This window comes from Lontra canadensis, unplaced genomic scaffold, assembly GCF_010015895.1.
Source record: "Lontra canadensis isolate GAN:19392208 unplaced genomic scaffold, GSC_riverotter_1.0 scaffold24, whole genome shotgun sequence".
Lineage (NCBI taxonomy): Eukaryota > Metazoa > Chordata > Mammalia > Carnivora > Mustelidae > Lontra > Lontra canadensis.
This window is the reverse complement of record NW_022631018.1, coordinates 7,869,260-7,883,444: the sequence shown is the minus strand read 5'-3', so window position 1 is coordinate 7,883,444 and position 14,185 is coordinate 7,869,260. Positions and strand designations below refer to the sequence as shown.

At 41.5% G+C, this 14,185-nt stretch overlaps 1 protein-coding gene across 5 annotated transcripts in view; it reads left to right on the top strand.

Annotated features, from left to right (window-relative positions):
* The first annotated feature begins 13,731 nt into the window (after positions 1-13,731).
* The window catches only part of CEP350 (centrosomal protein 350), a 151,024-nt gene continuing 150,570 nt past the window's right edge, over positions 13,732-14,185 (top strand). For all 5 annotated transcript variants that reach the window (XM_032862723.1, XM_032862726.1, XM_032862724.1 and 2 more), the window contains exon 1: positions 13,732-14,109. The gene's annotated coding sequence lies outside the window, so the exon portion shown is untranslated. The remainder of the gene's footprint in view (positions 14,110-14,185) is intronic.

Sequence of the window (14,185 nt, the reverse complement as noted above, 5' to 3'; positions counted from 1 at the left end):
GAGTTAAAGCCTCTGCCTTCAGCTCAAGTCATGATCCTAGGGTCCTGGGATCGAGCCCTGCATCAGGCGCTCTGCTCCACGGAGAGCCTGCTTCCTCCTCTCTCTCTGCCTGCCTCTCTGCCTGCTTGTGATCTCTGTCAAATAGATAAATAAAATCTTTTAAAAAATGCATATGTTTTAGTTATAACCACTTATATATGTAAAATAATCATTGGCCTGTGTTAGAACTGCGTATATGTTTCCATAAATTTTCCATTCATGCTTAATTTATGTGATCCCTTGTATTTCCAAAACCAGCTCTCTCTTCCCCAGTGCTCTCACTCCTGCCTGTCAGTTTTTCTGTCTGGCAGCTCCAGCTGCTTTTGCCCCCTTATAACATTTTGTTCCGGCAGTAGGGTTTGTAACCAAATGCTCACATGCTTTTATTTCTTGTTTCAACAGGTGGGGAGCACCCAATCTTGGGATTCCAGAAGGGTTTTTTACAGGCTGATAAGCCCCATTATAACCTGTGGGTCTTCTTCCACACTGGGCACCCAGCTGCCTTTTTCTATTTTTGGAAGAGCCACAGAAAATCTCCTGTCAAGAGTTTAAAACTTTCCACAGCCTGTAAATAGGGTGGTTCACCCCTTGCAAAATATAACCTGGATTGGTTACATGTAACCTTATTCTGACTTACATTCTTCAGCACCTTTTTTTTTTTTTAATTGCAGCTGTCTTGCTCTGCAATGTTCCACTGCATGTTTCATTTGTAGTATTGGTCCATAAAACAGCATCGAAACAGAGAGATGCTCTAAAAAGGGACAGTCTTCTGTTTAAGAGTGTTTTGAGAAAAAGGGGGGGGGGCTTTGTACAGTAAAGGGATTACCATGCCTTTTAGCTAAGCTATTTAAAAGAAATGCCAACAGGGAAAATACTAAAATCTTTTTAGTATTAGGCACTCAACATTAAATGAGACTAGTCTTTGAAGGTGCATGGAGGTAAAAATAGGAAAATAGAATTTTTAAAGCTTAAAAATTTTCAAATTCACCAGTTTCGGAAGTACTCTTGTTCTTAACAACTATAAAACTTAATTTGGGGAAAATAGGAAAGACTTGGGACTTAGATTTAGACATATTGGTTGTTTCATTCACAAATCTTATTGAGGAATCCTAAGAAGATGAAAGCAAATCATAGTAACATAATGATCAAAAGTTAGCCTCACGAGACACATGGGTGGGTCAGTGGGTTAAAGCCTTTGCCTTCAGCTCAGGTCATGATCTCAGCGTCCTGGGTTCGAGCCCTGCACCCTGCACCGGACTCTCTGCTCAGCGGGGAGCCTGCTTCCCTTCCTCTCTCTCTGCCTGCCTCTCTGCCTACTTGTGATCTCTGTCTGTCAAATACATAAAATCTTAAAAAAAAAAAAAAGTCAGCCTCACTTAATCCAGACCCACTCCCCAACACCAGAGTCTATTATTTTTATGTACTATTATATACTTGTACGTAAATATGAGAGAATATGTCTAGAATTATTTTGATTTTTATTTACATAAAAGTTAGACTGCATGGTGAGTGCTGTGAAGTGTGTAAATCTGGTGATTCACAGACCTGTACCCCTGGGGCTAATAATACATTATATGTTAATTTAAAAAAAAAGTTAGACTGCAGACATCACTTAAGCAAGTAGCATTTTTACACTCAACAACACTTCTATTAAAAAATGTGTTTTGGGATGTACCACTGTTTCCAATGTCTCACAATTACTACAATAAATTAATCTATGATTTAAAGCCTGTATATTAAAAAAAAAAATCAGCCTCGGGTTTGTTCTAAATCCTACTTTGTTTTTGACCTTATCAGAAATAGAAAAAGGAAGAAATTCACTAACCCCATTGCTTGGCTCTATTCCCTCAGCATTTCAGTGCTCGTTGTAAGGGAGAGATTAACCATCAAAAGTGAGGTGTGGATTTGAAGAAATTTTCCAGATAATTCAATCCCCCAAAAGCTACTCTGAGCTGAACAACCAGATATTTAAGAAGTAGGCTTTGTTCTTTCTTAAATTTTTACCTAGTCCTCCTAGTCTATTTCATTGGTAGAATTAATTTTTTTTTTAATTTTTAAAATTTTCTTATTTTTTATTTTTTTATAAACATATAATGTATTATTAGGCCCCAGGGGTACAGGTCTGTGAATCGCCAGGTTTACACACTTCACAGCACTCACCATAGCACATATCCTCCCCAATGTCCATAACCCCACCACCCACTCCCTACCTCCCTCCCCCCAGCCACTTTCAGTTTGTTTTGTGACATTAAGAGTCTCTCATGGTTTGTCTCCCTCCCAAGCCCATCTTGTTTCATTTATTCTTTTCCTACCCCTCAAGCCCCCACTTTGCATCTCCACTGCCTTATATCAGGGAGATCAAATGATAGTTGTCTTTCTCCGATTGACTTATTTCGCTAAGCATAATACCCTCTAGCTCCGTCCATGTCATTGCAAATGGCAAGATTTCATTTCTTTTGATGGCTGCATAGTATTCCATTGTGTATATATACCACATCTTCTTTATCCATTCATCTGTTGATAGACATCTGGGTTCTTTCCATAGTTTGGCTATTGTGGACATTGCTGCTATAAACATTCGGGTGCATGTGCCCCTTCAGATCACTGCATTTGTATCTCTAGGGTAAATACCCAGCAGTGCTATTGCTGGGTCGTAAGGTAGCTCTATTTTCAACTTTTTGAGGAACCTCCATGCTGTTTTCCAGAGTGGTTGCACCAGCTTGGTAGAATGAATTTGTCCATCTCTCCATTCCATGAGTTTTTCACTAACTGTTAGAACTAAAGGCACAGCATTCTGTTAAACAGGTTTTATTTATTTATGTTATTTTTTATTTTTTAAATTTCATACTGTTAAATTAGATTCAGGTGTACAATATACTTTTTGAACAGTATATAGTTGGTGTCCAATACAGTTATTCAATGCTCACATCAAAGTAAGTGTGCTCTTAATTCCCTTCACCTATTTCCCTCATTCCCCGCCGACCTACCCTCTGGTAACCACCAGTTTCTTCTCTATAGCTAAGAGTCTGGTTTTTTTGTTTTGTTTTGTTTTGTTTTTAATTTTAAAGAGAAAGAGAGGGAGAGAGCACACACAAGCAGGGGGAAGGGCAGAGGGAGAATCCCAAGCAGACTCCCCCATGAGTACGGAACACAATGCAGGCTCTATCCCAGGACCCTGACATCATGACCCTAGCTGAAGTCACGGTGGGGATGCTTAACCAACTGAGCCACCCAGGCACCCCAGTCTGGGTTTTTAAAAAAAGTTTGTTTTACTTGTGATCATGAAGAAGGGGCATGCCCTTTGTGAAGGACATGTTTATCTTTTCCATGTTAACTTGACACAATACAGGATGTACTTCCCAAATTCTAGCTACCTTTACCAACCAGTATGAACTCAAAAACAGGGTGGGAGAAAGTGTAGATCCTACTGAGGATTTAACTGTCTGTCCTATAGTCCCAGTACATCTTCAAGCCATGTCCTATACCTCCAGAGAAATATACGTACCCTAAAATCAGAATCCCTACTTACATTATTAGATCCATCCGGGTTAAATTCCTTGTTCTAGAATCACAGGACAAGTCAGTGTGAATAGAGGATGTGGAATCAGATCTAGGTTGGATCAACAACGCCCTGCTACTCAATATGAAAGATTCAAGCCCTTATAAGCCCTGCGGTATTCTACCACAAAGATTTCATTCTCAACAACTGGTTTGTGTAAAGTCAATATTAGTTGTATTTACAGATTATTTCGAGTGGGTTTTTGTTTTTTTTTTTTTGAGAGAGAAAGAATGGACGCTCACAGGAATGGGAGGGAGAGGCAGAGAGAAAGGGAATCTTCTTCTTTTTTTTTTTTAATTTTTTGTGGAGAGAGAGAATGTTAAGCAGGCTCCACACTCAGAACAGAGCCCAAGTGAGGCTTGATCTCAGAACCCTGAGATCATAACCTGAGCCAAAATCAAGAATCAAATGCTTACCCAACTGAGACACTTAGTCACCCCTGGTGTAGAGTTTTAGGATCATTTTTAATGTTAGAAAACAAATTCCCAGACCATCTAAATATAAGTTTGTGCTGACTTAGGGTTGTTTGCTGCTTAATTCATTGAATTAAGAGTAATCTTAATTACTCTCTAATCTCTTTCTTAAGAGTGGTGTCTTGACTTTTCCAGATAAGGGTAAACCTTTTACCTAGGAGTAAAGCAGAACCAATCTGTTTTAATATTTATTTAGGAGGTTGTAAGTTAAATAAGTGGAGTAAAGGGCTCTGTTTTAGTTTTACTAGACCTCATTTTGTTTGAATTTCTTTTCTTTCAAGCTATGGCATTTTGCAATGGTCAGGTAACTTTTTACACCGAAGAGGAATGAGATTCTGAGTCACAAATGAGCTCAAATCCCAAGTTCCTCTTTTTCAAAAACTATTTGCTATCTACGTCATATTATCTATGACTATGAGTTATTGGATCCTCAAAGAACTTTCAGGTACATTCCATATTACGTATTTCTGTCAGCAACGAGACTTCATTATGTGCCCTCTCATAGAACCTCAAAATCTCAGGAGAATTTTGCTGAGTTGAATCATGGTCTCAGGACAGACTGAATGGTATCAAGCATGAGAAACATATGTTGTTAAGCATACACTTATACCTACAGGTTTGTCCAGTAAAATATAGACTCTGCTGAGATGGTCCGGCGTGTTCTTACCACCAGCAAATTTTTGCTGTGTTTTTCATTTAGGGCTATAAGGCTGATTAAACCAGTGGGTCAAAGCCCACTGCAAATCCTGTAATAATATCATAACGAATTCTTAGGTGACATTTAGTCTGCACTGGTTTGGTTGTTTAAATATTAAAATAGTTCTGCACTAAATGACATATCTGATAAAGGGTTAGTATCCAAAATACATAAAGAGCTTATAAAACTCAACACTCAAAAAACAAATAACCCAATTAAAAAATGGTCAGAAGAGGGGCGCCTGGGTGGCTCAGTGGGTTAAAGCCTCTGCCTTCGGCTCAGGTCATGATCTCAGGGTCCTGGGATCGAGCCCCACATCAGGCTCTCTGCTCAGTGGGGAGCCTGCTTCTCCCTCTCTCCCTGCCTGCCTCTCTGACTACTTGTGATCTCTGTCTGTCAAATAAATAAATAAAATCTTTAAAAAAAAAAAAAAATGGTCAGAAGACATGAATAGACATTTTTCCAAAGAAGACATCCAGATGGCCAACAGACACATAAAAAGATACTCATCATCACTCATCATTAAGGAAATACAATTCGAAAGTGTGATGAGATACCAGCCCCCACCTGTCAGAATGGCTAAAATCAACCACACAAGAAACAACAGGTGTTGGCAAGGATGTGGAGAAAGGGGAGCCCTTCTGCACTGTTGGTGGGAATGCAAAATGGAGTAACCACTGTGGAAAACAGTGTGGAGGTTCCTCAAAAAGTTGAACTAGGATTACCCTATGATCCAGTAATTGCACTACTAGGTATTTACCCTAAGAATACAAAAAATACTAATTCGAAGGGATACATGCACCCTGAAGTTTATAGCAGCAACATCTACAATGGCCAAATTATGGAAAGAGCCCACATGTCCATCAAATGGTGAATGGATAAAGAAGATACGGTATAGATAAATAATGAAATATTACTCAGCCATAAAAAAGAATGAAATCTTGCCATTTGCAACATGGATGGATCTAGAGAGTACTATGCTGAGTGAAATAAAGTCAGAGAAAGACAAATATCATATGATTTCACACATACGTGGAATTGAAGAAACAAAACCAATGATCATAGGGGAAAACAGAGAGAGAGGCAAGCCAAGAAATAGGGTCTTAACTACAGAGAACAAACTCATGGTTACCAGGGGAAGAGGTGAATGGGGGGGGATGGGTGAAACAGCTGATGGGGATTAAGGAGGGCACCTGTGATGAGCACCGGCTGTTGTACCTAAGCCTTTGCTCTCTAAACTATACACCTACAACTAATATTACACTATAGGTTAACTAACTGGAATTTAAATAAAAACTTAAAAAAAATAGTTCTGTACCAGTTGCTAAATAGCTGCTGTCCCTCAGCAAACTCACTCCCAAGATCTAACAACTAAGGCATTTATTCTGGCCAGAAAGGGAAGTTTCTAACCCTGGTCCATTCTGACTGGCTTCCAATGTTACTGGTCATTGTAAAGTGTAGTGTCCCTCCTGCCTAAAATGAATGTGAAAATAAAAGTGAATGACATAACCAGTGTGTGCCTGTGTGTGTGTGTGTGTGTGTGTGTGTAAAGAGAGAGACACAGAGACATGTAGGTTGGATTAACAAAGCTCCGCTACTCAAATATGAAAGTTTCTTTTCTGTTTTATCCCAAGGTTTTCATTCTTGGCAGCTGGTTTATGTAAAAACAATGTTAATTTATTCATAGATTATTTGGAATGAGAATTTTAAGATTTTTTTAAGTTAAACTTTTTAATATTTTTAATTTAATATTAATATTAATATTGAAAGTGTACATTTATGGTATATGATAAAATATATCATGCATGATATATTTATGTTATATATTAAAATATATAAAATATATGATATGGTTATGTTTTATATATATCTTTTACTCTTCCATTTTGGCTGTTCTTCTTCTTATTCCCTACATGTATTTGAAAACTCTCATTTATTTATTATTATTATTATTATTATTTTTTTAAGATTTCTTTTTTTTTTTTAACTTATTTGCTAGACAGATCACAAGCAGGCAGAGAGGCAGGCAGAGAGAGACAGGAGGAGGAGAAGGCTCCCCGCCGAGCAGAGAGCCCGACGCGGGACTCGATCCCAGGACCCTGAGATCGCGACCCGAGCCGAAGGCAGAGGCCCTAACCACTGAGCCACCCAGGTGCCCTATTATTATTATTTTTTTAAGATTTTTTTTAATTTGTTTTATTTATTTGACAGAGATAGACACAGTGAGAGAGGGAACACAAGCAGGGGGAGTGGGAGAGAGAGAAGCAGGCTTCCCTTCAAGCAGAGAGCCAGATGCGGGGCTTGATCCCAGGACCCTGGGATCATGCCGAAGGCAGACGCTTAACTACTGAGCCATCCAGGCACCCCTAAATATTTTATTTATTTATTTGACAGAAAGAGAGAGACAGCACAAGCAAGGAACGTAACAGAGAGCCTGATGTGGGGTTCGATCCCAGGACCCTGGGATCATGACCTGAGCTGAAGGCAGCCGCTTAACCAACTGAGCCATCCAGGCGCCCTATTTTTATGTTTAAAATATAATATTTAATATTTTAGCTATACAAAAGCTAAGAAGGATAACAATACAAACATCCACACCTAGCCTGAGAAATAAAACATTACCATACTGTTTAAGTGTCTCGTGTTCACCCATTCCACATATTAATTCTCCTTCTGCTACCTCAGACATAATTATACCTCTGAATTTACTCTTTTTTACTCTTGGACACTTAAAAATATTTTGCTACATTTGTGTGGATTCCTAAATAGCATTTACCAATACTTGCACGTGTTTTTAATCTTTCTGGAAGAGGTTTCACACTGTGTATCTCCTTTTGTAATTTGCTTTTAATTTTTATTTTTTTTAAGGTTTGTTTTTAATTTATTAATTTGAGAGAGTAAGCGAGCGAGAGGAGGTAGTAAGGGGAGAGGCAGAAGCAGACTTCCCGCTCCGAAAGGAGCCCGAATCAAGGATCATGACCTGAGCCAAAGGCAGGTGCTTAATCGACTGAGGTACCCAGGTGGCCCTGTAATTTCCCTTTTAAAAACTCTGTGAGATTTATTCTTTTTTTTTTTTTTTAATATTTTATTTATTTATTTGGCAGACAGAGATCACAAGTAGACAGAGAGGCAGGCAGGGAGAGATAGAGGAGGAAGCAGGCTCCCGGCTAAGCAGAGAGCCTGACGCGGGCCTCGATTCCAGGACTCTGGGATCATGACCTGAGCCGAAGGCAGAGGCTTTAACCCACTGAGCCACCCAGGTGCCCCAAGATTTATTCTTTCACTTATTTTCATTGTATTTGCTGTTTCAGTGTTTAATTTTCCTCTGCTTGCTTACCCATTCTCTTACTGACAGGCATATTATTTTTTATTTTTTCTATTATAAACAATGCTTCCATAAAAATTCTTGTATTCGTCTCTTTGTGCACCTTAGTTTACTTATGTTAGTTACCGACTTAATACAAATCTGAGATGGGAGTGTGGGTCAGAATATAAATCAGTGAGGGGTTCCTGGGTGGCTCAGTGGGTTAAACCTCTGCCTTTGGCTCAGGTCATGATCTCAGGGTCTTGGGATCGAACCCCGCATTGGGCTCTCTGCTTAGCAGGAAGCCTGCTACCCCACCCCCACCCCTACTCTCTCTCTGCCTGCCTCTCTGGCTACTTGTGATCTCTGTCAAATAAATAAATAAAATCTTTAAAAAAAAAAGAATATAAATCAGTATACCAACTCTTTTCATCAACAAAACCTTACCTCAAAAAATGTGTCAGCTCACCTGAAGAATGCTTAGTGACACTTTTGATTTAAATACTTGGACAAGCTCTTCATTTTATTGTGGTCCAGTAACAATGAGTTTGAGAATGTGGACCACTTGCAGTGAAATTGTTAGGTCATAGGCACATCTTCAACTTCACTGCAAACTGTTTTCCCAAACCATTATACCAATTTACACAGCTCTCAGAAGTGCATAAAAACTCCCATTGCTTTACGTCACTGTCAACATGTGGTATAATCAGACCTTTTAATTTTTGCCAATCTGGTGGGAGATGGTTGCTCATTGAGGTTATATTTTGTCTCTCTCTGATTGCTAGTGATTAGAACATCTTACCATTTGAATTTCTTAAAAATTATTTTTTGTTGGGATATAATTGATATAAACATTGTATTAGTTTTAGGGGTACAGCTTAAAGATTTGATATATGTGTATATTTTTGTCTTTGTCTGATTTGCTTCACTTACCATAAGGTCCCAAAGTTTTATCCATGTTGTGGCAAATGGTTGACATTTTTAAAGATTGGTTTTTAGGGTTTTTCTTTTTTAAAGATTTAATTTTTAAGAAATCTCTATCCCAACATGGGGCTTGAACGTACAACCCTGAGATCAAGAGTCACTTGCTCCACTGACTGAATCAGCCAGGTGTTACAGTTTGTTTTTTTTTTTAAATCACTGAACTTTTCTGAACTGTTGCTACTAATCTTCAATTATTTTGTGCATTTGCTAAGTTTTTTTATTCAATGTTCCAAAGGTGGACCATGTTGCCCTACTGCTTTTTATTTATTATTATTATTGTTATTATTATTTTTTGGTGGTGGTATTTTTATATTTATTTTTTTATTTTTATTTTATTTCAAACCCAGTATAGTTAACATGGTGTCGTATTAGTTTCAGGTGTACAATATAGTGATTCAATAATTCCATACATTACTCAGTGCTCATCATGATAAATGTACTCTTAATTCCCTTCATCTATTTCACCCATTCCCCTTACCCACCTCCCCTCTGGTAACCATCTATTTGCTCTCTATAGCTGAGGGTTTGTTTTTTTGGTTTGTCTCTCTTTTTTTCTCTTTGTTCGTTTGTTTTGTTTTTTAAATTCCACAATGAGTGAAATCATATGGTATTTGTCTTTCTCTGACTTATTTCACTTAGCACTAAACTCTCTAGAACCATCCATGTTGTTGCAAATGACAAAATTTCATTCTTTTTTTATGGCTGAGTAATACTGCACTGTATGTAAACCACATCTTCTTATCCATATATCAGTGGATAAGAAGATGTGGATAGGAATTGGATAAGCAGATCACACTTGGGCTGCTTCCGTATTTTGGCTCCTGTATGTAATTCTGCAATAAACGTAGGGGTGTACATGTCCTTTCAAATTAGTTTTTTTGTATTCTTTGAGTAAATACCCAGAAGTAGAATTACTAGATCACATGATCATTCTATTTTTCATTCGTTACTCTTTTCCACAGTGGCTATACCAGTTTCCTTAGGGCTTTTTAAATCTCCTCCTCCTTCTCTCCCTTTCCCCATTTCGGATCCTTCCAGTCTTGCCTGCGGAATGTTGTTATTGATGCTCCTGTGACTGCCCCTCCTCCAGCTGGCCACTCCCAATGTCCCTTCATCTTCGGCCCCCATCTTCTTTCCCTGGGTTCCACTCACCCTGGCAGGCCACCCTTCTAGGAAGATTCCTTCAATTTTAACTTCTTTTTTTTTTTTTTTAAGGAAAATACCTAAATCTTTATTTAAAAAAAAATTTTTTTTAAAGATTTTATTTATTTATTTGACAGAGATCACAAGTAGGCAGAGAGGCAGGCAGAGAGAGGAGGAAGCAGGATCCCCGCTGAGCAGAGAGCCCGATGCGGGGCTCGATCCCAGGACCCGGAGATCATGACCTGAGCCGAAGGCAGCAGCTTAACCCACTGAGCCACCCAGGCGCCCCTATTTTTAAATTTTTTTTTAAAGATTTTATTTATTTGACACTGAGAGAGAGATCACAAGTAGATAGAGAGAGAGGGGGAAACAGGCTCCCCGCTGAGCAGAGAGCCCGATGTGGGGCTCGATTCCAGGACCCTGAGACCATGACCTGAGCCGAAGGCAGAGGCCCAACCCTCTGAGACACGAAGGCCCCCCCCTTAAATTCTGATTTTTAAATGGTTAGTATTTTCACCTGGTTCAAAATTCTTAAAGTATTGGGGCACCTGGGTGGCTCAGTGGGTTAAAGCCTCTGCCTTGTATTGGGGCACCTGGGTGGCTCAGTGGGTTAAAGCCTCTGCCTTCAACTCAGGTCATGATCCCAGGGTCCTGGGATTCAAGTCCCACATAGGGCTCTCTGCTTGGCAGGGAGCCTGCTCTCCTCCCCCACCCCCATGCCTGCCTCTCTGCCTACTTGTGATCCCTGTCTGTCAAATAAATAAAATAAAATCTTTTTTTTTTTAAAGATTTTTATTTATTTGACAGACAGAGATCACAAGTAGGCAGAGAGGCAGACGGAGAGAGAGACTGGAGGAAGCAGGCTCCCCGCTGAGCAGAGAGCCCGATGTGGGGCTCGATCCCAGAATCCTGGGATCATGACCTGAGCCGAAGGCAGAGGCCTTAACCCACTGAGCCACCCAGGCGCCCCTAAATAAAATCTTTAAAAAAAAATTCTTAAAGTATTAAAGAGTACAACTGATAAATCTCTCTCTTACTCACGGTCATCAGTTTCCTTACACACAGCCAGTATTAGCAATGTCTTCTCCATTTATGTAGAGATAACTTATACATGTACAGGCAAATAGTGTAGATCTCTCCCCCTTTTCTTAACTGAAACAGTAGGGCACTATTTACATGGGTTCTGACTTCAGGCTCAGTTATCTGCCTCCTCTTTTGGAGCAGGAATACTTAATTTGGTGGGTACCGTTCTCTACTTGGCTGCAGAGGTTCCTATACCTTTTTCAAGCTGAATCCAGCCTCTGGTTTCTCTGGCTTCCAGATTCTGGTGCACACATCAAGCTTTGCATGTCTCCTCAAAGCCCTTCTCATTAGTTTGAGGTAAAGAAGCAGCTACTTCTGCACCCCTCTGCCTAGTCTCCCAAAAATCCTCCCCTCAAATTCAGTGAGTCTACAATCTCTCAAGCCTTTCATATCACTGACCAGGCTGAAGGGTCTTGAGAAAGGGGCGAAGAATTGCATAACTGGTGACATAGTACTTCTTTGCAAATTTGCCACTTGGATGTCTGTCTCATAATTTACTTGTTGCTATCAGTTTGTCTTAGGATTTCACTCAAAAACTGCCGTTTAGGCGGTGCCTGGGTTGCTCAGTGGTTAGCGTCTGTGTTCAGCTCAGGTCATGATCCCCGAATCCCGGTTTTCAAGCCCCACATCGGGCTCCCTGCTCTATTAGCCTCCTTCTCCCTCTCCCTCTGCCTGTGTTCCCCCTGCTGTGCTCTCTCTGTCAAATAAATAAATACAATCTTTTTTAAAAATTGCAATTTAATATTCATTACAGTCAAATATGGTTAAATGCTTCAAGAGCTTATGTGTAGGGTATAAACAATTAAGTAATGGCACATCAAAAAGGAGAAAGATGGCTGTGTTTGAGGTGTTTGGGAGGCAAAGAGAGGCAGGGATCAGCACAAGAGACGAGAGGTGGAAATTGTGCATAGGCTGATATGAGGATAACATTGCTTTCCGCAAAGTGACAGGAACTTTTGGTGTTTTCTCTGTTACCCAGGAAGCAGCATGGGGGTGGAGAAGTATAAATAGGCTTTAGAGTAAGGGAGACCTCAAATCTCATAGTTGCCCTTTACCGATGGTATAATATCGGGCAAGTTGCTTAGCTTTTCTCAATCCACTTCCTCCTCTGAAAAAAGTTTTATAATACTTAATAGGATGGTTGTATAAATTCAGCGAAATAACATATGAAAATCATCTATCTCACTGCTTTACACAGAATGGATGGGAAAACAACTAAATAACTCTTTCCTTATGTTGTTTTTCTTGCTACCACCCGCACCTTTGGGATACCCACATTTCCTGTTCTTCCCTCCAGCATAGCTACCTAGAGTCACAGTACACATTTTACATATGTGCAGGATTTTTTACATCCACTTACGTCCTACTCCAGGCACAGCTAAAGGCCCTACAAAGAGGGAGCAGTTACTGCCTCCTGCTTCTACTATGAGATCCACTCAACAAGCAGTTATCGAGCACCTAAGTGTCCTAGTTACTGACCTAGGCCCTACTGGAGTACAGAGAGACAAAAGGGTCTTCAAGATACTTAAAGATGAGAAACTGCTTCTGGATAAATAGCTATCGGAGGAGTTCAGGCGGTGGAGGAAAGTGATGGGCAGAGAGCCTGTGTGAAGTGAGCACCTAGCGGAGGGTGGCAATATTTGCAGAAGGCAGGTCATTTAAGCTAAGTCCCGACACACGATAGAATTCACCATGCGGAGACTGGGGGAAGAGGATAAAGATATTAGAAGATATGTTGATCACAGAGCGTCTCTCAAAGCACCGTTCTGTCGATGCCTATACCTAACGGGAGGAAACTCCGTTTTACTTGCTCCTGAATCTTTAGCCATTAGGTACTGCATGCTGAAATGAACTGTAACTCTCGCGAATAAAACCGCCACAGTTGACAGCAGTGGGTAACTGCAGCAGCCGCAGAGCTGCAATTACTCTGAAACTGACTGGGGTAAAGAAGATTTACTTGGACGACAACTGGTGAAACATCGTAAACTCTGAGAAGCAGCAATTTCGATATCTGAGTTCACCCTGGTCAACCCCCACCTTGTGTTCTTTTTTTTTTTTTTTCTTTTGTGTGTGTGTGTGTGTTTTTTTTTGTTTTTTTTTGTTTGTTTTTTTTTTTTTTCTTTTTTGGCCGGGTACCTTGCAAAGCCAGAAGGCCCAATTAGCGTCGGAAGAAGGAGGGCAGGCAGCGGGGTGGGGGTGGGGGTGGGGGTGGGGGTGGGGGGGAGATCTCCGCTGCGGATCTACTCTGGCTCCTCCCGAGTCCTGCAAGGCACACATTCGCCACACTAAACATGGCGCTTTCGAGTGACCTTTCTTCGTTTTAGCTCTCTCTCAGCCTTTTAGCCACACTCAACATGGTCCTAACCGAAGGTTGTATTCCTGCGGAACCGTCTGGGGACAGTTCTCGCGAGGTTTGCCCGGGCCCCGACTGCTCCCGCCCTGCCTCGCGCGGCCGGCACTGCCACTGCCGCCGGCGCCGCTCCTCCTCCGTGTCAGTTGTTGGGCTGTAATGGCGACTGGGCTGCCGCTGCCGAAGTGACTCCCGGGCGGGGGAGCGGGGCCGGACCTGCGCCAGAGGGAACTGCAGAGAGCCGCAGCTCAGGGGGAGGCTTGCTGTGGGGGAGGGGAGGCAGCCTTTCCGCCTCTCCTTCCTTCTCTGCAGCCCGGCGGATCCCGGGAGCCGGTGCGAGGCGGGCACCCGGTGCGTCCCCGGAGCGGGGAGGCCAGGCCCGGCAGCCCTGGGGCCGGTCGGGGCGGCATCACTGCACCCTCCGCCAGGCCCCGCGGGATGCACCGTGGGAGCCGAGGGCGGAGGCGACACTCTCAGGTGAGCCGCGGGAGGACATGGTTGGGACCGCGGACGCTCGCTTTGCCTCTGCTGTCTCTGTCCGCGGTCCCGGGTC